At 44.7% G+C, this 24,754-nt stretch overlaps 1 protein-coding gene across 1 annotated transcript in view; it reads left to right on the top strand.

Moving 5' to 3' along the window:
• The first annotated feature begins 16,724 nt into the window (after window positions 1–16,724).
• The window catches only part of LOC126160875 (uncharacterized), a 391,851-nt gene continuing 383,821 nt past the window's right edge, over window positions 16,725–24,754 (top strand). Inside the window, exon 1 of the mRNA XM_049916935.1 lies at window positions 16,725–16,759. The gene's annotated coding sequence lies outside the window, so the exon portion shown is untranslated. The remainder of the gene's footprint in view (window positions 16,760–24,754) is intronic.

The raw sequence follows: 24,754 nt of genomic DNA, 5'->3' as shown, positions 1-24,754 counted from the left end.
GGACGGCTCAACGGATTTCGACACAAGTCCGCCGCGCGGATTCGCGTCAGGGACCAGGCGCTCCTTCCCGCTCCAGAAAGCCGTGCGTTAGACCGTTCGGCTAACCGGGCGGTCTGCAGATAGTCTCTCTAACGGTTTCCAGAGGCAATAAAATTTTCATTTCCAGTATTTAATATACAGGGTGTCCTTTCATACTTCCCACATTTCATAGGCCCAAGAAAAATACCTGCAGTACATATGATAAGGAAACTGCACCATATGCTACAGCATCTCGAAGAATTTATTTAACAGTCATCAGTACACCACTACATATGAACCATTTTTAGCATGAGGGATATCGAGTCTGCATTCAGTTTCTTGCCATGTTCTTCGTAACATGTCCTCTCACTGTTTGAGTCGCTACATGGTACGATAACTCACAAATATCGTCCACTTTGGTCACACACACGGGTTCCTTCATGAATCCCCACAAGATGAAATCCAGTGGGGCAATGTCGGTGGGGTTGGAGGGAGGCGGGAGGACGCGATGGCCCCAAACAGTGGGTCCTCTGCATCCCATCCAGCAATTGGAAAATTTCGTATCCAGGAACTAGCGAACAGCCGTTGCCGGAGCTACATCTTGTTACAAATACGGTTGGCTTGGAATTCTTGTATTTGCGCCATTGTATCCACTGACTCATTCACTGCGATTTCTACAAAGACGAACGGTTCTGTCGTGCATTAGCCCACGCCAGATGTTCGGGTTAGGGTTATCACAAACATATTCAGTCATATCCCGAGCTCGTTGGGGAACTCTGCCAGTAATGCACCAAACCTTCTCAATTGGAGAGAGATCCTGCGCCCTTGATAGCCAAGATGGGGTTCGACATGCGCGAAGACAAACAGTAAAAACTCTCATTTTTTTCCTCAGAGGTAAGCCTAGGAGGCTTGCTATGAAGAACAACAAAACGGTGCGTACAATATCGTGGACGTACTGCTGTGCTGTAAGGTGCCGCGAATGAGAACCAAAGAGAGCCTGCTATGAAATGAGATACCACTCCAGATCATCATTTCCAGTTGTCGGGCGGTATGGCGGGCAACAGTCGGGTTGGGATCCCACTGCTGTTCGGGGCGACTCCAGATACGTCTTCACTGGTCTTCGGGGCTCAGTTAGAAGCGGGACTCATCACTGAAGATAATTCTACTACAGTCAACGAGATTCTAAGGCCGAATGTGCCTGATACCGCTGCAGACGTGCTTGTTACTGTACAGAGGTCGACGGTAATCCCCCAAGGGGCGCCGTGAGCTCAGTGCTCTTTCTGTGAGCCACCTATTATTGGTTCTTGTGGTCACTCAAGCACCAGTCGCATGTCGTATCGTTGATGATCACGACTCCAGGGCTCTGAGTTCCTCTAGGTCGACCGCTTCCTTGTTGACCCTGTGTTCGTTCATGGTTCACCCTTTCCTGCCAACATCGTCGTGTAATGACATCGTTCATTTTGAAATGTCGAGCGATTCGCCGATTACTCCAAACGGCTTCCTTCAACCCAACTATAAGTCCTCTGTAAAATGCTGACCTCCTCGTACAGGGCTATTACAAATGATTGAAGCGATTTCATAAATTCACTGTAGTTCCATTCATTGACATATGGTCACGACACACTACAGATACGTAGAAAAACTCATAAAGTTTTGTTCGGCTGAAGCCGCACTTCAGGTTTCTGCCGCCAGAGCGCTCGAGAGCGCAGTGAGACAAAATGGCGACAGGAGCCGAGAAAGCGTATGTCGTGCTTGAAATGCACTCACATCAGTCAGTCATAACAGTGCAACGACACTTCAGGACGAAGTTCAACAAAGATCCACCAACTGCTAATTCCATTCGGCGATGGTACGCGCAGTTCAAAGCTTCTGGATGCCTCTGTAAGGGGAAATCAACGGGTCGGCCTGCAGTGAGCGAAGAAACGGTTGAACGTGTGCGGGCAAGTTTCACGCGTAGCCCGCGGAAGTCGACGAATAAAGCAAGCAGGGAGCTAAACGTACCACAGCCGACGGTTTGGAAAATCTTACGGAAAAGGCTAAAGCAAAAGCCTTACCGTTTACAATTGCTACAAGCCCTGACAAAGTCAAACGCTTTGAATTTTCGGCGCGGTTGCAACAGCTCATGGAAGAGGATGCGTTCAGTGCGAAACTTGTTTTCAGTGATGAAGCAACATGTTTTCTTAATGGTGAAGTGAACAGACTCAATGTGCGAATCTGGGCGTAGAATCCTCACACATTCGTGCAGCAAATTCGCAATTCACCAAAGTTAACATGTTTTGTGCAATCTCATGGTTTAAAGTTTACGGCCCCTTTTTCTTCTGCGAGAAAAACGTTACAGGACACGTGTATCTGGACATGCTGGAAAATTGGCTGGTGCCACAACTGGAGACCGACAGCGCCGACTACATCTTTCAACAGGATGGTGCTCCACCGAACTTCCATCATGATGTTCGGCATTTCTTAAACAGGAGATTGGAAAAACGATGGATCGGTCGTGGTGGAGATCATGATCAGCAATTCATGTCATGGCCTCCACGCTCTCCCGATTTAACCCCATGCGATTTCTTTCTGTGGGGTTATGTGAAAGATTCAGTGTTTAAACCTCCTCTACCAAGAAACGTGCCAGAACTGCGAGCTCGCATCAACGATGCTTTCAAACTCATTGATGGGGACATGCTGCGCCGAGTGTGGGAGCAACTTGATTATCGGCTTGATGTCTGCCGAATCACTAAAGGGGCACATATGGAACATTTGTGAATGCCTAAAAAAACTTTTTGAGTTTTTGTATGTGTGTGCAAAGCATTGAGAAAATATCTCAAATAATAAAGTTATTGTAGAGCTGTGAAATCGCTTCAATCATTTGTAATAACCCTGTATATTGTTCACGCGTGCGTGGTGGAGTCATACTTACTGTCCAACGAAGTACACGGAATTCACACAGATTTTACGTCCTGGTATCGAAATATCGCCTGTTTAATACACTTGCCAGCTGCACGGTGAAAATGCGTTGCAGCGTCACACATTCATGCATCGGCCGCGGAAGTTTACAATTTTGCGTTTCCCGTCGATACTGGTATGAATATTATTTTGTGCCCAATTTACGTAATTCTTTCATGTTGCGTCTTTTTTGTACTAGAGTGTATTAATATCAATACAGTCGATTGTCAGTAGTAAATAAAGTAATAAACAGCACTTGACAGACAAGTGGTACACGTAATTACCAGTGTCAAAAAAATTGCTCTGAGCACTATGGGACTTTAACAGCTGAGGTCATCAGTCCCCTAGAACTTAGAACTACTTAAACCTAACTAACCTAAGGACATCACACACATCCATGTCCGAGGCAGGATTCGAACCTGCGACCGTAGCGGTTGCGCGGTTCCAGACTGTAGTTCCTAGAACCGCTCGGCCAGTCCTGCCGGCCGCCTAGAACCGCTCGGCCACATTTGCAGTGTCATTTGAAAGATAAATTGCCTCTTCTGGGGCACACGGGCCATCGATTATATGCCAAAGAAGGCTGGTGAGGATATTATAAATGTTCGTTCCAGCGTACCACGAAGAAAAAAGTACCTGTCCCGTATAAATCAATTGATGCACAATTTGATGTCAAACGCTTCTTTGATGACAGAATCCCAGCACGAAGATACAGCAAACATAGTAAAACAATAAGCAGATACAGCAACAGCTGCCAGATCGCCATATTTAATGTCTCGTTCGCGCTCAAGTTCAGCGTTTTGAAGTATTCCGTGTAGACTCACATTCACTAAGAATTTTTTGAATACGAGGGATCCTGAGGAAAAGGCTGTCTTTTAATGAGCACAGCATTTCAGTAATTTTCTTGGCTGGTCGTAAAATGCATTGAATACCTTGTCCTCCCAGGACTCGTCCTATTTATGAGGCTCCGTAGGAAGGAGTGTCATGGCCTGGTAATCTAGTAGTGATTGAATATCTGCTGTGTTTTTGTGTCATAGAGATGGCTGAATTAACATACCGTTCACTGACGTCTTTATCTCGGAACTGAATCCAGGAAGTCTCCGTCAGAAACAGTATTAGCTTTACATTGCAGCATGTTTAAAACTGCTCTCTTTTGGCTGCACAAAGATACAGGTCGGTGTGTGTTGGCTTGCGGTAAACAGGTAGGCAGAGCCACTCATCTGACTGACTTTCTTGTATGTCCATCCTTCTGATTGGAGGTTTGTGGGACGTCGGCTTTTCAGTTATGTAATAAAACGGAACATCTACAACTGTCCTTAAGATATTATTCGTTATATGGCTACCAGTTTCGGTAGTTCAGTACACCATCTTCAGGGACTAACTGGCGCTGGGGGGTTAACTACAATCATATACACGATTCATCAGTGGCAACATCTATGAACTGGTTTCCTCATACTATCTGTAACAACGATGTTGTGTCTCCGACCGTAGTTGGTTGTTAATGGTTGGAGACACAACATCGTTGTTACAGGTAGTACGCGAAAACCAGTAATTAGATGTTGGCTACTGATGAACAGTGTGTACGATTGGAGTTAACCCCCTCGACGTCAATTAAGGCCTGAAGGTGATGTGCTGAAGCACCGAAACTGGTAGCCATACAATAAATAACATCGTAACGACGGCCGTAGGTGTTCCTTTTTATTACATATGACTTTCGTTCAACCAAAACATCAAATGTTGTAGTTTTCCTTCTCTTGCCATCTATGCGGCGAACTTGATACTAATGTCCGCACTATTCATATGATCGGTGAACAACTGATGAGTTTCGATCCCACGTGGCTAGATTATGAAAGTGTAGTCATCATAAGCAATGCAGCGAGATGGAAGAACAGGAGATGAATTTGAATCTTGTTCTCCCAAATGCACCATAAAGAAATTAGACGCCACTGGCATCAGTCGTTACATAAAATTTACGTCTATCCAAAAAGCATGTGGTGAGCAAATTAGTCATGATCGGGGAGGGTTAGGGGTGAGGGGGAGGGGGAGGTGACAGTGCTTCGTAATTGAAGCTATAATGTGCACACGTCACCATGAACACTTCTAATGTATAGAAAGACAAACACCGTCCAGGTCACATTTTTATTTTATTAGATAACCGGTTTCGAGCTCATTTAAATCGACCCCAGACCTATTAATTCAAAAACAGAAAAAAGAGGATACGATAGCACAAAGATTTATCACAAAGCGCGATAAAAATACATACAGTGGCAGTGTGCAAAATAAAGATGACGTAAATATTACCGAATTACCGCGTAGCGCAGGTTCTCAGTTGGCAACACGCTTCAGCGCCCTTTTAGAATAAAAGCCAACTTCATAATGAGAGAAAATTTCAGAGTAAAACACTAAGGAATGGGAAGATTAAAGTTACGCATACTGAAAAGATTAAAACAAATATATATTAATCAACGTGTAAAAAAGTTAAACCTTACAGTCTCACAGAAACCGAAGTGAAGGTAGTCACAGGAGGCCCCTCACCTGCAGATTGAGCACAGAGGGTGACAGTTGTGTTTGCAGCTGCCAGGCGAACGCACAGACCACACAGAAAGCGTGTTTATGGAATCAGGGGACGTCAAGCACTTTAAGCTTAACACAGAACGTTATCGTTTATATTGAAATAGGCATGCCGTGAAAACACGTTTTTCTTATTCAAAACCGTGGCTGGATCATTTCTTTTCCTACGATATATGTGAAGCCTGTCTAACAGATCTAGATACCACCCCTTGTTGGTTTTGTGGAGGACCTCCATGTCTACGTCAGTGTCCGATGCTGTAAGTTGATGGAAAAAGAAATGGTAACGCCAAAAAGAAGTTGCGCGACATGAACTAATGTTGGTAGGCGTGTTTCTACATCTGAAAGATGATGTCTGTTCCAAATTTCGCGCCAGTGCGTAAGAGCGGCGCTAGTAGCGCCACAACGAAAATGCAGATCAGGTTAGCTTTAAATACATGTTTAACGGTCGTGAGCGTTAGTTACCTTTGAGATTGGAAGTGTGAGTTAATGTTAGTCAAGAATGCCTGTAATGCAACAAACACCCCTTCATCAACACATCACTGAGTTTGAACGAGGTCGTGTAATAGGGATATGAGAAGTTGGATCTTTCTTCGGCGATAACGCAGGATGACTTGGAGGGAACGTAGCCATTGAACATGATTGCTGGTAGCGGTGGTCACGAAAATGTAGAGCTGCGAGAAGACTGGGCTCCGGACGGCCACGTACCACTGCCGGGAGGGAAGGCCATCGTGTTCGGAGGAATGGCTCGGCGTATCTTACTGCATCTGCGGCAGCGATCTGAGCAGTAGTTGGCATCGCAGTGAAACAAGGAACTGCTACAAATCGATCACTTCAGCGACGTTCCGAACCAGCCGCACTGTAGCGTACATTTCACCAATCCCAAACCACCGTCATATGCGACTTCAGTGGTGTCAAGTGAGGCCTCACTGGAGAGCAGAGTGCAGGTCAGTTGTGTTTTGTGATAAAAGTTGGTTCTGCCTCAGTGCTAGTAATGGTCATGTGGTGGTTAGGAGGAGGCCAGTTGAGGGCCTGAAACCAATCTGTCTGCGTGCTGGACACACTGGACCTACATCTGGAGCTACGGTCTGGGGTGAGGTTTCGTGTGACAGCAGGAGCACTCTCGTGGTTATCCCACGCATCCTGACTGCAACACTGTACGTCAGTCTGGTGAATTGACCTGTTGTGCCGGCATTTATGAACATTGTTATATAAAAAAAGGTTCAAATTGCTCTGAGCACTATGAGACTTAACATCTGAGGTCATCAGTCCCTTAGAACTTAGAACTACTTAAACCTAACTAACCTAAGTATATCACACACCTCGCTGCCAGAGGCAGGATTCGAACCTGCGACCGTACATCTACATCTACATTTCAGCTACATTTATACTCCGCAAGCCACCCAACGGTGTGTGGCGGAGGGCACTTTACGTGCCACTGTCATTACCTCCCTTTCCTGTTCCAGTCGCGTAAGGTACGCGGGAAGAACGACTGTCTGAAAGCCTCCGTGCGCGCTCTAATCTCTCTAATTTTACATTCGTGATCTCCTCGGGAGGTATAAGTAGGGGGAAGCAATATATTCGATACCTCATCCAGAAACGCACCCTCTCGAAACCTGGCGAGCAAGCTACACCGCGATGCAGAGCGCCTCTCTTGCAGAGTCTGCCACTTGAGTTTGTTAAACATCTCCGTAACGCTATCACGGTTACCAAATAACCCTGTAACGAAACGCGCCGCTCTTCTTTGGATCTTCTCTATCTCCTCCGTCAACCCGATCTGGTACGGATCCCACACTGATGCGCAATACTCAAGTATAGGTCGAACGAGTGTTTTGTAAGCCACCTCCTTTGTTGATGGACTACATTTTCTAAGGACTCTCCCAATGAATCTCAACCTGGTACGCGCCTTACCAACAATTAATTTTATATGATCATTCCACTTCAAATCGTTCCGCACGCATACTCCCAGATATTTTACAGAAGTAACTGCTACCAGTGTTTGTTCTGCTATCATATAATCATACAATAAAGGATCCTTCTTTCTATGTATTCGCAATACATTACATTTGTCTATGTTAAGGGTCAGTTGCCACTCCCTGCACCAAGTGCCTATCCGCTGCAGATCTTCCTGCATTTCGCTACAATTCTCTAATGCTGCAACTTCTCTGTATATTACAGCATCATCCGCGAAAAGCCGCATGGAACTTCCGACACTATCTACTAGGTCATTTATATATATTGTGAAAAGCAATGGTCCCATAACACTCCCCTGTGGCACGCCAGAGGTTACTTTAACGTCTGTAGACGTCTCTCCATTGATAACAACATGCTGTGTTCTGTTTGCTAAAAACTCTTCAATCCAGCCACACAGCTGGTCTGATTTTCCGTAGGCTCTTACTTTATCAGGCGACAGTGCGGAACTGTATCAAACGCCTTCCGGAAGTCAAGGAAAATAGCATCTACCTGGGAGCCTGTATCTAATATTTTCTGGGTCTCATGAACAAATAAAGCGAGTTGGGTCTCACACGATCGCTGTTTCCGGAATCCATGTTGATTCCTACATAGTAGATTCTGGATTTCCAAAAACGACTTGATACTCGAGCAAAAAACATGTTCTAAAATTCTACAACAGATCGACGTCAGAGATATAGGTCTATAGTTTTGCGCATCTGCTCGACGACCCTTCTTGAAGACTGGGACTACCTGTGCTCTTTTCCAATCATTTGGAACCTTCCGTTCCTCTAGAGACTTGCTGTACACGGCTGTTAGAAGGGGGGCAAGTTCTTTCGCGTACTCTGTGTAGCGGTCGGACGCTGCCAGACTGAAGCGCCTAGAACTGCTCGGCCACAGCGGCCGGCTAACATTATTCCAAAGGGTGTTTCCTAACAGGAGAACGCTCGCCCACATACCGCTGTTGTAGCCCAACATACCTTACGGATGGTCGACATGTCTCCTTAGTCTGCTCGATCACCGGATATGCCCTCAATTGAGCACGTATGGAACATTATCGGACGACAACTCCAGCGTCATTCACAAACAAACTTAACCTTCCCTGTGTTGACGACCAATTGCAACAGTCAAGGAGCTCCATCCCACAAACTGACAACCGGCAACTGTACGGCGTAATGTATGCACGATTTCATGCTTGCATTCTGCAAAAAAATGGTTCAAATGGCTCTGAGCACTTTGGGACTTATCATCTGAAGTCATCAGTCCCCTAGAACTTAGAACTACTTAAACCTAACCACCCTAAGGACATCACACACATCCATTCCCTAGGCAGGATTCGAACCTGCAACCGAAGCAGCAGCGCGGTTCCGGACCGAAGCGCCTAGAACCGCTCGGCCACCGCGGCCGGCTGCATTCTACATTCTTGAGGCTACAACAGTTATTAATGTACCAGCATTTCGCATTTGTAATGGCTTACCTCGCGCAATATTTATCACTTCCATATGTTACCTAGAGAAATGTGCTCCCGAAATTCCATTACTCTGCATTACTTATCTGTCGGTGTTGCTATTTTTTCCGTGAGTGTATAATTGTGTATTCACATACGCGTGCCAGGTGCGGTGTTATTTTGTCCACAAGTGTACACTTTAAAAAGCGTCTTAAATATTCTACTGTTGGCCTAATATGTTGCTTCGACGGTCGCCACACGTGATCTTAAGAATAACTGATCGTAGGAACTTAATTTTTTCACGGAGACCTATCTCTTACTCATTGCACGAAGGTGTTTTCTGTTTTGAAGGCCAGTTTTTATTTACTCGTAATTTTATGTAAAGATCTTTCAATATTGTCAGATACTGGGTTGTGGTATGTCATGCTAACAGGAGGGTCGACAAAAAATATGGAAACACGAAAAATACATTACGAAACGTAATACGTCGTAGAAGAAACACTAGTATTGGAGATAGTTTTCACTTGCCTCGAAATGGGTAAATATAGGTCCTGTATGAGTTTTCGAGGGAATCATATGCCAATGTAAGAGTGCAGAGTCTCTCGGCTATAACATTGAATTTAAAAAAGTAATTTAAACCATTTGACGCGTTGGAAACCCGAGAACCTCTTATTCTAATTGTATATCGTTTCTCCTGCAAAATAGTGGCATGTTGAGGTAACGATGATGGACGTGTGTAACCATCACTCAGCCTTCTCTCCAACGCAGAACACAAGAGGCTCAAGAATACGGAGATCTGGAGACGAGGAGATGCGAAAACTCACCCTCGTGCTCACAGTAGCGCCCTTGGGCGATGCGAGATGTCTGAATAGGGGCATTATCGTCTTGGAACACAGGACAACTATTGGGTAACAAGCATTGTACGATGTGATGGACTTGATCATCCAAAATGATCACATAATCCTTGGCAGTAATGCAAACTTCCGGAGTAACCATGAGGCCCATGGAATTCCACGATATTGCTGCCCATGCGACCACCGAAAGCCAGCCATGTTTCACTTTTGGGATGTAAACTCAGCCAGAAGGTGGAAACATCGTAAAACAAGACTCGTGCGACCAAATGACTTTCTTCCATTGCTCCATAGTCCAGATTTTGTGGCTTTGGCACAACTTTCTCGTAGTAGAGCATCTCCAATACTGATGTGTTGTTTTGGAATCCTAGCTCGTCCTGCAATTCCCTGCTTACGGAACTTCTTTCGTGTTGTTTTGGTAATGATGGGATTCGCGACTGCAACATTCAGTTTTGCAGTGACTTTTGTAGTTGTCGTCCTCTTATTTTCTTTCACAATACTCTTCAATGGCCAGAAACTTTATAAGGTAACTTTCTACAGTTGTCAAATATTTGAACAAATACATCTCTGAGCCATTCTCCTCCGGTTTCGGCTAAATAATCATCTTCACAGGAGGAAAAGCTGTACAGTGATAAACCACGAATACGTTGTCTTCAAATGACTATTATACAGTGTTGTATTTGTAACAGACAAAATAATTTTACTTCATGTGAGTTCACGGAGCAGTTGTGTGAACTTATGATAGGAGTTGACTTGAAGATGATGCATTCGTGACTCCTCATTGTATAACTTTTCCGCCGTCCGGAGTGGCTGTGCGGTTCTAGGTGCTATAGTCTGGAACCGAGCGACCGCTACGTTCGCAGGTTGGAATCCTGCCTCAGGCATGGATGTCTGCGATGTCCTAAGGTTAGTTAGGTTTAATTAGTTTTAAGTTCTAGGTGACTAATGACCTCAGAAGTTAAGGCGCATAGTGCTCAGAGCCATTTGAACCATTTATAACTTTTCCTGCTGTGAAGACAGCTATTTAACCGAAACCGGTAGAGAATAAAGGTGTATTTGTACAGCTAATGGCTTCGAGATGTAGTCCTTCTTCAGTGGATGTCTGTCATGATCGCTCAACACCCATTAGACAGAAAATAATAGAAGAGTTATTAAATGATGTTTTCCAAAGAATTATTAAGTGGTTCTGTGAAAATTGACTGGTCCTAAATTTTGATAAATCACATTACATTCAGTTCTGTATAGCAAATTGATTCATACCAAGAACTGATGTAGCACATGAGTAGGAATCAGTAAGTTTGGCAGAATCCTCCAAATTTTTGGATCTATGTATTGCTGAAAACTGGAACTGGAAGAAGCACATCACTGAGCTTCTCCAACAATTGTGTCATCTACTTTTGCTCTTTGCATAGTTGCTAGTCTCGCAGGCAAATGTATCAACTCCTGGCGTATTTTACATATTGCTACTCAATAATAATTTTCTGGGGGAACTCGTCAATTAGAAAGAAAGTATTGATTGCACAAAAGCGAGCATTAAGAATAACATGTCATGTTCACCCACGGACGTCATGTAGGTACCTCTTCAAGGAGCTAGGCATTTTAACTCTGCTGTCACAGTGCATATTTTCGTTAGTGAAATTCGTCATAAATAATCCATTACAATTTGAGAAGAATAATGATGTACGAACCTACAACACTAGAGGAAAAAAATGACCTTTGTTACCCATTGTTAAAGATGTCAGTGGCTCAGAGAGCAGTTCAATATACAGAACAACAATTTGTTATAATTTGCCCAGTAACATAAAATGTTTCATAGGTATAGAATTAAGTTTTAAATCTAATTTAAAACCTATCTCCGAATGGCTCCGTCAACAAAGATTCTACAGTGATCGTCACAAACAAAAATGGTCTTTCGTTGGGAGAAATGTGTTCGTTGCAAGTAAGAATGTATTGAAAAATAAATATATAGACATGAAGAATGTAGTTATAGAACGTTAATAAAATATGTTTGATTCAAAAATCATAAAGACTTATCAAGAAAAAAGTACAGAGACATTAATTTTCAGCATACCCATATCATTTAGGTCCTTTCTGCCTCCATCTTAATTTCTTAACTACAAGTGTGACTATGGAGCTGCCATACCCATTTGCTCTGGCTGTCTGCTTCCAAGCCTTAACTTCTTTTTCAACCTCTTCATGATAATGGCATCCTGGTGTAACGTTAGGAGTAAATTATTGATTTATCTTTTATTTTATATTTCTGTGGCTTTTATTAACTCGCAGTTCTAGCCAAAGCATAGGCTATTTGTCTGCAGGATCATAGCTACAGGTTATTATTTGCAGAGAATTAGCTGCGGGGCCCGAAAGCAGATGTGCGCTGCTCGACCTTATGACTACACCGAGTTATTCTCTTTAAACAGAGCCACGTACCTGAAGTACGAATAACTACTTTGTTTCTATGGGATGCTGTTTAGGAATGCAACTACACCAAGCACAAACCATTAGATACAGTAGCACAGGACATCGACTGAAGCATTCAACGAACGTAGGGTTATTGTATGTTAGAATGTTAGACAATAACAGGATTTCGCGTGGATTATACACTGAGGTGGGAGAAGTCATGGGTTGCATCCCAATATCGTGTCGAACCGCCTTTTGGCCGGCGTAGTGCAGCGACTCTCCCGAACTGTCCAGAATGTTCTTCAAACCGATCGCGATCAATTGTGGCCTGGCGCATTGCCATACACAAAAATTCCATCGTTGTTTGTGAACATGAGGTCCATGAATGCCTGAATACGGTCTACAACTAACCGGAAATACCCATTTCCAATCAATAATCGGTTCAATTACACCAAGGGACCCAGTCCACTCGATGTAAATACAGCCCACACTATTACGCAGCCAACACCAACTTGCACAACACTTTATTCACAACTTGGGTTCGTGGTTTCGTGGGGTCTGCGCCACACTCTAACCCTATCACAGCTGTTACTAACTGATTTCTGGACTCATCTGGAAGGTTTTCCAGTCGTCTAGGGTCCCGCCGATATGGTCACGAGCTCAGGAGAGGCGCTGCAGCCGGTGTCGTGCTGTTAGCACAGGCACTCGCGTCGGTCGCCCATTAACGCCAAAATTTCGCTGCACTGTCCTAAAGCATACGTTCGTCGACGTCTCACGTTGAATTCTGTGGTTATTTCTTGCGGTGCTGCTTGTCTGTTGGCACTGATAAATCTAAGCAATCGCCGCTGCTCTCGGTCGTTAAGTGAAGTCCGCCGGCCACTACGTTGTCCGTAGTGAGAGCTAATACCTGAAGTCTGGTATTTACGGCACACTCTTAACACTGTGGATCTCGAGATACGAATTCCCTAACGGTTTCCAAAATGGAATATCCCATACGTCTAGCTCCAACTACCATTCCGCGTTAAAAGTCTGTTAATTCCCGTTGTGCGGCCATAATCTTGTCACAAACATTTTCACGGGAATCACTTGAGTACAAATAACAGCTCCGCCACTGCACTGCCCTTTTATAGCTTGTGTATGGTACATGATACTACTCCCATCTGTATTCGTGCCTATCGCTGTTCCATGACTTGTGTCACCCGAGTGTAACATCGGTACACACCTGTTAATAACTTTAATGCGTGCTCCACTCCTGATGGTGGCGAGACACAAAATCGTTGAAACCGTGAGTATACAAAAAAATCTGATCCGACATGTAAGCCGAAAAACATTTCCAAGAATATTGCCGCTGACTTTACGCTTGCTTTCTGAGATAGCCAGACGGCTTCACTGCTTCAGTGTGGCAGTACGCTACCCATCCGATACGTGCTAAGTACTGAAGGAGAGTGGTATTGTCAGACTGAAGCTCCGATGTTGGCCATGGGTCGCGTCTCCCATGTGTATGTGCTGGGAATCTGAATCGAGTCGTTGCCGTTTCCACTTCTGCATGTATCCAGCATGGGCAAGGAGCACAAGATGGTGATTTCTTGCAGGGTTATTTGACTACGTCTTTCCGTGTATACGCTTAGTACTCTTCGCATCGCATTTCAAAAATGGTTCAAATGGCTCTGAGCACTATGCGACTTAACTTCTGAGGTCATCAGTCGCCTAGAACTGAGAACTAATTAAACCTAACTAACCTAAGGAAATCACACACATCCATGCCCGAGGCAGGATTCGAACCTGCGACCAGAGCGGTCGCTCGGTTCCAGACTGTAGCGCCTAGAACCGCACGGTCACTCCTGCTGGCTACTTCGCATTTCCGAAGCAGCTCGGTATACGTAGAGAATCTACTACAACAACCATTAAATTTCAGTTCAGTCAACAGCCACATGTGTATCATGACACAACATGAGCTAACATGTTGACATCAGTTGTAGAGTTGTTGCGAGCATAAAATGACGTGTAAGAGAAAGTTTTGGTGGTAGTGTACATGGACAAGTAGTTACAGGCACTGTGTAGGTTCGACAAAAGGTAATTGTTGAAAATAAAAAAGTTGCTGAATTTGGAGTGGAACTTCAGTGGTTCCAGACTGGAAGAATAAACGGAAAGAAGCCGAAGACTTTTGACCTGATGACGAAATTATCGCAGCTTGTTCTTCTGCACGAATCTATTATCTGACGAAGTACGCTCGATTATGAAAACATTAGGACACATATAGAGGTAAGAAACAGACGTAAAAACACAGTTGGACGAAATAAAGGGTCTTTTTGGAACGTCGGGTAGAAACAGCTTCGATGTAATCATACAGTGCTGGTGAAACGATTGCGTAATCGTTCTGCACGTAAACGACATAAGAATCTGGCTCAAAAGAAACTTAACTGATCATTTGAGTTCGTAAAACTAATTATTTTTTCTACTTTGCAATATCTTATCAAACTTTATGCGAAAACATGTGCAGTTTGTGTATATACATTAAATAAATTTAACTCATTTTTAACCGATATCATTCTTTATGGATATCTGCATTATGGTTGTTTTCGGTAACTCAGACGACCTACGATCCCATCTAGTCCAGATAAACAAGCTTCCACTGTACTGTGCTCTAATATACACTATCTGATCAAAGTATCCGGAATCTATTAAAAGACATTAATATGAGGTTTCTTCACCCTTCGACTTTTCTACTGCTTGAACTCTGCTGGAGACACTTTTAATTAGGCGTCTGAACGTCTATGCACGGAGGCGAAACCGGAGAAGGTAATGAATGTTGAACGCCCTTGGCTGGATTGACGTCGATGTTCTGACTCATCCTAAAGACGATTCTTCAGTTTCGACTCAGATTGTACCGCTAGTACATGGGTCCAGAAAAATGTTGCTTATGAGGAACTGCTCGACCTTGGACCGCATTCTTTGTTTCTTGTTACTCACTGTCACTGCGTTAGCTGGACTGGCAGTAGCACTCTGAAACTCAGGAGTGATTCCTTCTGCTTATTTCAAGGGATTTTTTACACTACTGGCCATTATAATTGCTACTCCACGAAGATGACGCGCTACAGACGCGAAATTTAACCGACAGGAAGAAGATGCTGTGATATGCAATTAATTAGCTTTTCAGAGCATTCACACAATGTTGGCGCCGCTGGCGATACCTAAAACGTGCTGACATGAGGAAAGTTTCCAACCGATTTCTCATACACAAACAGCAGTTCACCGGCGATGCCTAGTGAAAAGTTGTTGTGATACCTCGTGTAAGGGGGAGAAACTTTGATAAAGACCGGACTGTAGCCTATCGCGATTGTGGTTTATCGTACAGCGACATTGCTACTCGCGTTGGTCGAGATCCAATAGTTGTTAGCAGAATATGGAATCGGTGGGTTCAGGAGGGTAATACGGAACGCCGTGCTGGATCCGAAAGGCCTCGTATCACTATCAGTCGAGATGACAGGTATCTTATCCGCATGGCTGTAACGGATCGTGCAGCCACGTCTCGATCCCTGAGTCAACAGATGGGGACATTTGCAAGACAACAACCATCTGCACGAACAGTTCGACGACGTTTGCAGCAGCATGAACTATCAGTTCGGAGACCATGGCTGCGGTTACCCTTGACGCTGCATTACAGACAGGAGCGCGTGCGATGGTGTACTCAACGACGAACCTGGGTGCACGAATGGCAAAACGTCATGTTTTCGGATGAATTCAGGTTCTGTTTACAGCATCATGATGGTTGCATCCGTGTTTGGCGGCATCGCGGTGAACGCCATTGGTTACACGTCTCCGTCACCTCTTGTTCGCACTGACCGCACTTTGAACAGTGGACGTTACATTTCAGATGTGTTACGACCCGTAGCTCCACCCTTCATTCGATCCCTGCGAAACCCTACATTTCCGCAGGATAATGCACGACCGCATGTTGCAGGTCCTGTACGGGTCTTTCTCACCAATTGAAAACGTCTGGTCAATCGTTGCCGAGCAACTGGCTCGTCACAATACGGCAGTCACTACTCTTGATGAACTGTGGTATCGTGTTGAAGCTGCATGGGCAGCTGTACCTGTACACGCCATCCAAGCTCTGTTTGACTCAGTGACCAGGCGTATCAAGGCCGTTATTACGGCCAGAGGTGGTTGTTCTGGGTGCTGATTTCTCAGGATCTATGCACCCAAATTGTGTGAAAATGTAATAACGTGTCAGTTCTAGTATAATATATTTTTCCAGTGAATACCCGTTTATCGTCTGCATTTCTTCTTGGTGTAGCAAGGCCAGTGGCGTACACTGCCGGGCCCGCGTCTCGTGACATCTAGCGATCAGTTTCCCATCACATAGAGGTGTTAGGAAACTTTTGTTCAGAGAGTGTAATGGTATGTGATTTTCAAGCAAATTTTCACGCAAAATTAAGCCAAGAGAAATGAATGTCTTACAGATTGTGTGTTCTTTAAACATTAATTTATTTTGTTTCAGTAGCGTCTGGCTGTGCGTGAATATTATTCTAATGTAGTTATTTGTTACAGGATTTTCGACTGAGAGTATTCCATTTGGCTAGCGGCATTGGTAAGTTATGTCTATATTTCTACACTTTATGAATTCTTTGTACAAAATTAAAAAAAAAAAAACAATGAAAAGTATCCTGGAGAATTTGAGGACTACAAAATGAAGAATATTGCGGATACTCTTCATATTACAATATTTTATGTTTTTATAATAATTTCAGTAAGTAAAATCATTGCCACTTCCACATCAAAAGTTAAGAAGATTACGGTGATTAACAAAAATCAAAGGGAGAAAATTATTCGTGCTGCTTTTTTTACCAAACCCACATTCAAAAGGAGATTTTTTTCTTCGAGGAGTTTGTTGGTTAAACTAGCTTCATAATCAATCGTTGTGCGTTTGCAATACCCCGTGACGAACCAGGGACGTTCATGCTATTCCACAAATTCCATATAAATGATAAGCAAATTTATTAAAAACAACATCTTTAACTTGGGTAATGATTATCTATTATTTGACTGGTGTTCGGCATTAGCCAGTCGTCAGGTATCTGAAAGAGGATATGATGAGCATAATCAGACACTTATAATTACAGCCGTCACGAGAAATAATAAAAAGAGAACTATAGGAGAATAATGAAAGTAAATTTTGTTATATTTTCTGGCAAATTGGTGCATCGCGTTACACACGTCTTACGTGTGTTTAAGGTGTGAAGCAGTGATGAATGTTATGAAATGGAGTGATTTTGTTCCTTTTGTTGCTGATGAGAGAGATGTGAAAGTTTGAACATAAACCTAATCATACTGTGAGTAGCTGAGCTTATCAGCCCATTTGACTGAGGGATCAGTAACATGGTCATATTTCCTCACTGCAGGATTTACAGCGGAAAGTTTTGGAATGTTGGCACCATCACGTCTCTTATCCGACAAAATACCTACGATAAAAATATTACAATTGAATCCGGCTATCTCCGAGTAGAGAAGTGATGAGCAATAAATGTTACTGGTATCGTTTAAAAAAAGAAAAGCAGACGTAAAGCGCGCAACCGGCGTCACAGGTCTACAGCAGTGGAAAAGCGTTTAATAAGCCATGTTTGTCGTACTTTGAAACAGGTCTGTTACTTTCAGCCTAGTTGCAGATTATCGGTCTGGAGTAGCAAACTGGAAACTACGAAACAGACCAATTCTCCGTAAGTCGGGTTCGTCAGTTGGAAGCAAATATATGATAACGATTATGTTTATCCATTACGGATGTTTTAGAGGCCGTGATTGTTCAATGTAAAACCATAAAAATGCAGCCAGTTACTACTTTGAAATAGTTATTTATTCATTCCATGAAAAGGTATTCGAAACTTTCCAGGTTTATCTTCAGATGGAGTACAGGAAGTTACAAAGCTATTCAAGATAATGTTGTGTACTGGCTCTGTCATAAGAAGATGGAACATGTTTTAATGCATCACCATGAGTATTGTTTATTTGGATCGAAAATTTAGTTTTGTACTTACTGCTACAATATGGGCGACTTTTATTGTTAGTATCCAATTGTCTGCTTCCATTATGATAGCTAGTTGGCACCACATTGCTCACTTTACGGAATATGTATGCATACACACTACGATAAATAAACTCTGCCAGCATCCAGCATGTGCCACACGACTGTTAGTTGTTGCAAAGATCTTGACACAAAGATATGACATAGTCCTAATTTGTTCAGAGACATTATTTGTTTTTGTTTGCATGTATTAAAGTCGATGTATGGACAAATACTATAATCAAAATTGGCGTTAGCATGGAAGCCCAAAATAGAATAAATAAATAAATGACTACAATAACAAACTTCAAATGACCTAAATGAGCCGTGCACGGCTCGTGTTCATGCCATTTATTGTTTGTCATCTTCTATTACGGTACTTCCACCTCGTTTTCTTATCCCATTTACTGACTTCCTGCCTTATTTGCCCGCGAGCGGCAGCAGCAGCGCGTATCGATAAGTGCGCTGTCGTACCATCTCTGGAGCGACCGATGGTATTTCCGGGTCGTCGTGTGTCTGAAAGTCAGTTAGAGACGGACCAGCAGTGAAATTGGGTACGGAAGTCAGTCAGGGATGGAGCACCAGTGAGGGCCGGACAGCCGGTTCTCGCCTGACCTTTTCTCAGCCCCTTCAGTTGGTCTTCTTGTGGGGCGTCGGTCGGTTCCTTCCTGTGCAGAGATGTCGCGTGGTGTTCTCTCTGCATTGTTGGGTCTGCGCCAGTGTCCTGGGTCGTCGTGTGTCCGAGTTGGAGATGGACCAGGAGGGCGGTCGAGACGCAGTAGCACTGCAGTTGGGGACGGAGCCCCAGTGAGGTCCCCACTCCCAGTACCAGCGGGGACGGCCGTTGGTTGGTCGTTCGGTCGGCCGTCTCATCGGCGACGTGTATTTCTGCGGTTTCTTCCTGTGCAGAGATGTCGGTTGTGTTCCCTCTGCATGGTTGGGTCCGAGCCAGTGTCTCCGGGACGTCGTCCGCCCGAAGGAAGTCAGCTTAGCTGGAGACGGGCCAGCAGCGCAGTTAGAGGTCGCACCTGGAGTAGTTGGAGTTGGAACGCGGCAGAAGTGCAGTCAGGACGTAGCAGCGATCGGGGACGGAGCGCTAGGGAGTCGCGGACAGCGAGTACTCGCCGACCGCTCGCGACACAGAATGAACTGTTCGACGGACGGAGATGGCAGTTGGGCGGTCGTTCAGTTGGTCCCTCTTTGGGCGACGTGTGTTTGGTCTTGTGACCGTTTCTGGACCTCGTCACTGGGTCATCTTTCTGGACATGGCTCGGTTCCTTCTTGTGCGGAGACGTCGTGGCCAATGGGAAAGAGTTACCTCTGTGTGATTGGGTCCGTGCCAGTGTACCCGGATGGCCGTGTCTCCCACTTCCGGACGAACATCGGGTTGAGTCGGGTTGGAGGTGCAGTGAGCTGCGGATGGTCAGGACTCGCCCGGCCGTTGCTGACACACATGGTTTGAGTGTCAACGACCTTGGTTGGTTGTTGATCGGTCGTCTGGTCAGACGACGTGTGTTTTGTCACCGACCGTCCTTCGGTTTTGTGTGCGTGTCCGCCTGTGATTTGTTCTAGCTGTTCATCAGTGATTCGTTTTACGAGTGTTCGAGTTTCTTGTGGCAGTGTTTCGTGGCACACAGTGTACCCTGTGTCAGTTTGACTTAGCAATGCTTTAAATGCTATAATGCTGTCTGCGTACTGCAGTAGCCAGTTGGTCGCTTGCGACAGAGCAGCGGGTGAGTGTTTTCTTATCGTCTTGATGCTGTCCGCCACGGCGTGTAGTTCCACAGCCGTTGCGATGTTCATGTATGTCAGTAGTTATTGTGCCTTGGGTTATTAACACACCAATATTTGGAGACGAGTGTTACTGGTCTCTTCCCCTCGCTGGCATTTCGGTTGCAATGCCGTTGGTCTGGTGACCGAAATCAGGTAGTTGGTGGGTTCGTCGGCTGTCTGTCGTTTGGGTTGCCTTCCCATTAAGTGAGTGTTGGTCAGGCTGCCTGTCTCGCCTAAATGGGCGTTAGTGTTACAATTCCAGGCCGACCCTTGAAAACTTCTGAGCACCGTTCCGTGTCTGTTACATAGTAACTTCTCTGTTTGAGTTTTAGTTATTTGGTTGATGTGTGGCCTTCAAACGAGTTTTAATATCTCTTGAATTAATGTTCTTGTCTTGCCCTTAAGGCATACGATTGTGATGTTTTTGTATGGGACCTTCAGCCGAATTTGCTTCAATTGTTTTAAGATAAGGCCCTCTGCCGTTGGATTGAAACACTTCTTATTGCTTAATATGCGGCCTCCAGCCGAGTTCCATTAAAATGAAAATGCTAAGGCCTTCAGCCTGTTTAGATTGAAGATTTAGAAAATATTGTTGGGTGACACCTCCAGAAAAACCTTCTATGTCAATTTCTTACTTAGGCCTTGCGTATTGGATTTTGAATGTGGCCTTCAACCGATTTAAAGTTAACCAAAGGAGATCCATTCCATCTTTGAGTGTTTGGCATTCTTGTGTAATATTGTGTACGGACAAATAAAGTTTGTATGTTGCGTGCAACTGACAGCAGCCTCATTTTGGCCACTTTCCACAGCCTAACCCGCTCTGGCCTGCTGGCCCAGGCATTTCACGAAAGTAGACTTTTTTCTTATTGCCCTCTCTGAGATTTGTACTCGTAGAACATTGCAGTAATATTAATATGCACAGCTTTCACATAGAAACTTTAACCTGAAGTGATGCGAATGTGTCGGCTGTTCTGCTCCACAGTTGCGGTTCTGTTATGCTGCAATGTACTTATCTGATAGCCGAAATACTGACGGGCCAAAAATAATGACCACATCTTAATAACACATTGATCCAACTTTGGCACGTAATAAAGTAGCGATTCTGTTTGACATGAATTCTATAGGTCCAAGGCAGGTTTCCACAATTTAGTGGCACCAAATGTCTGAGCAGTTCACGCCGATTGTTTTCGAACGCTGCTACGGTCGCAGGTTCGAATCCTGCCTCGGGCATGGGTGTGTGTGATGTCCTTAGGTTAGTTATGTTTAAGTAGTTCTAAGTTCTAGGGGACTGATGACCTACGATGTTAAGTCCCATAGTGCTCAGAGCCATTTGAACTATTTTTTTTTTCGGACGCGGGACAAGCGCCCGAAAGCGTCCCAGATGGGTTCTGTCGTATTCAAATAAGAATACATCGGCAACCAAGACATCAACGTGAGCTCCCGAAGCACTGTAGCACGATTCTCGCCTTGGACAGTAATCGTGCTGAAAGATGCCATCACCGTCGCGGAAGACATCAGTCATGAAGTGATATAGGTGGTCCGCAATAATGTTCACGTAATCCACTGCTGCATTCGGTTACCATCACAGGTCACATGAAAACTCTGGCGAACGGCCCTCATCATGTAATGACTCCATGGTACGATGCATAGATCCAGCAGGTATCAGGACACGACCATCAAGCTGTCATAACAAGGAACATGATTCGTCCGACCACGTGGCAAGCCATTGAACCACGGCCAGTTCTCCATGATTGTGGACCAATGCAGTCGTAGTCCATGTCGTTAGAACAACATGGAAAGACATAGGAGACGTTTGCTGTGGGACTACATGTTCAAAGGTGAACGCTGAACGGTGAGCTGCGAAACACTTCGCCGATCAGCTTTCTCGCTTCCTAGATGCTCGCTCCCAGACGCCAGGCCATAATACGAGGGGCGTTCAGTAAGTAATGCAACACACTTTATTCTGAAAGCAGATTGGTTTTATTCAGGACTCCAGTACACCATATTATTCTCCACTGGTTTGGCTACAAAAACCTATTTTTCAACATAATCTCCGTTCAGCGCGACTGCCTTACGCCTCCTTACTGGGAGTGCTGTATGCCAGCGCGATAGCACTATACAGGTCGGCGTCGCAGCCGACATCTTTCTGCATCAGTAGCCTGCCCATCATCCACGTACAGCTTTCCGCGGAGTGCATCCTTCATGGGGCCAAGCAGACGGAAGTCGGAAGGTGCGGCATCCGGGCTGTAATGTGGCTGAGGAAGAACAGTCCAGTGAAGTTTTGTGAACTCCTCTCGGGTGCGAAGCCTTGCGTGAGGTCTTGCGTTGTATGGAGAAGAAGAAATCGCTTGCTTTTTTGCGGCAATGCACACACTGAAGTCCAACGTCGCACGAGTCACAATTGCGTGCGGCCGGCCGGCACGCGGGAGATCGGACAGGTTTTCGCGACGCTATTGCAATAATGACAGACGCCACGCCCAACGGTTCACCGTGCTTTTGTTCACTACCAGGTCTCTGTTGACATTCTACAAACGCCGGTGAGTATCTGCGCTGGTTCGGTTTTCCGTCAAAAGAAACTCAGTGATAGCTGTCTGTTTGGAACTCATCTCCGTTGCAGACGCAAATTTGAAGGCTGTCTATAGCGTCGCCACCTGTCAGAAATTCATGATAGTACAGGAGCTGAAGCGGCTGTATTCTACCATTTCCTACAGCAAATTCTGCATTTTTCAGCCGAAACTGTCCGAGAAAAAAAAATCTGTCACTTTATATAATGAACAACCCTTGCAATACGCCCTTCGTCAAAGTCGATTGTGTCATTATGTTTCCCCATTTGCGATTCTTATTGTCGCTACAATGATACCACATACATTTCTGCTCCTCTTATATACCGGGTATCAAAAGCCAGTATAAATTTGAAAACTGAATAAATCACGGAATAATGTAGATAGGGAGGTACAAATTGACACATGCTTGGAATGACAAGGGGTTTTATTAGAACCAAAAAAATACAAAAGTTCAAAAAATATCTGACAGATGGCGCTTCATCTGATCAGAATAGCAATAATTAGCATAACAAAGTAAGACAAAGCAAAGATGATGTTTTTTTTCTGGAAATGCTCAATATGTCCACCATCATTCCTCAACAATAGCTGTAGTAGAGGATTAATGTTGTGAACAGCACTGTAAAGAATGTCCGGAGTTATGGGGAGGCACTGGCGTCGGATGTTGTCTTTCAGCATCCCTAGAGATGGCGGTCGATCACAATACTTGCGACTTCAGGTAAACCCAAAGCCAATAACCGCACGGACTGAGGTCTGGGGACCTGGGAGGCCAAGCAGGACGAAAGTGGCGGCTGAGCACACGATCATCACCAAACGACGCGCGCAAGAGATCTTTCACGCGTCTAGCAATATGGGGTGGAGCGCCATCCTGCATAAACATCGTACGTTCCAGCAGGTGTTTATCAGCCAGGCTGGGGATGATGCGATTCTGTAACATATCGGCGTACGTCTCACCCGTCACGGTAGCAGTTACAGAACCAGAGTCAAGCATTTTCTCGAAGAAAAAAGGCCCGATAACGGAAGATGTGGTAAATCCAACCCATACAGTGACTTTCTCGTCGTGCAATGGAGTTTCCACGACAGTTCTAGGATTTTCGGTAGCCCAAATTCTGCAGTTGTGGGCGTTGACAGACCCTCGGAGCGTGAAATGAGCTTCGTCGGTGCACAACACGTTACTCAACCAATCGTCATCTTCCACCATCTTTTGAAACGCCCACACTGCAAATGCCCTCCTTTTCACTAAATTTCCAGGTAACAGTTCATGATGCCGATGGATTTTGTACGGATAGCACCGGAGGGTACGCCTAAGTGCCAACCAAACAGTTGTGTATGGAATGCCGGTGCGACGTGCGACTGCACGAGCGCTGACTTCCCCGTTCATAGACGAACCCTCTACAGTCTCCATTTCTTCCAGAACTGTCTCAGCAGCATTACGCCTTGTGCTCGGTCGGCCACTACGGGGTCTATCGTCTAAACAACCCGTGGCTTCGAACTTCTAAATCATTCTCGCCACAGCTGCATTTGTCAACGGATCTTTACCCGTCCGAATCCCCTTCCTATGGCGATAGGATCGTAACGCTGAACTAGCACATTCCCCATTCTGATAATACAGCTTCACTAAAAGCACCTTTTCAGGTAACGTCAACATGCTGCGACTGCTGGCGCATCTGATTCTCTCTCTCATTACAGCTCCTTTTATACACGATTGTCATGCGCAGTCACTGACGTTTTGCTGTCCAGCGCCATGTGTCGGACATTTTGTGAATTTATTTTTTGTTCTAATAAAACCTCATGTCATTCCAAGCATGTGTGTCAATTTTTACCTCTCTATATACATTATTCCGTGGTTTATTAAGTTTTCAAATTTATACTGACTTTTTGTTCACCCATTACTTTCCTTACTAGATCATGTGCTCACAAAGCGATCAGGTGGCATTTAATCTGCCGATGGGGAATGACCATAATGTTTTGATTCATCAGCAGCTATCTGTGTTGCTAGTGATAACAAGCGAAGCTTTTTACGTTGTGAATATTTGCCCTCTATGCGGATCTTCAAAAACAATAGAACAAAAACGGCTGTGAACGTTATTTTAAATAAATCACGAGAACATTGCTCCGAAGACGCTTACAAAGAAGTTTTCGTTTCTGAGGTGAGCACGAACTTTTCCCGTCTGTCTTGGTCCAGCGTTTGCGA

The sequence above is a fragment of the Schistocerca cancellata genome, chromosome 2, assembly GCF_023864275.1.
Source record: "Schistocerca cancellata isolate TAMUIC-IGC-003103 chromosome 2, iqSchCanc2.1, whole genome shotgun sequence".
NCBI classification, from domain to species: domain Eukaryota; kingdom Metazoa; phylum Arthropoda; class Insecta; order Orthoptera; family Acrididae; genus Schistocerca; species Schistocerca cancellata.
The sequence above is the reverse complement of the archived record's forward strand: the minus strand, read 5'-3'. Positions and strand labels throughout refer to the sequence as shown.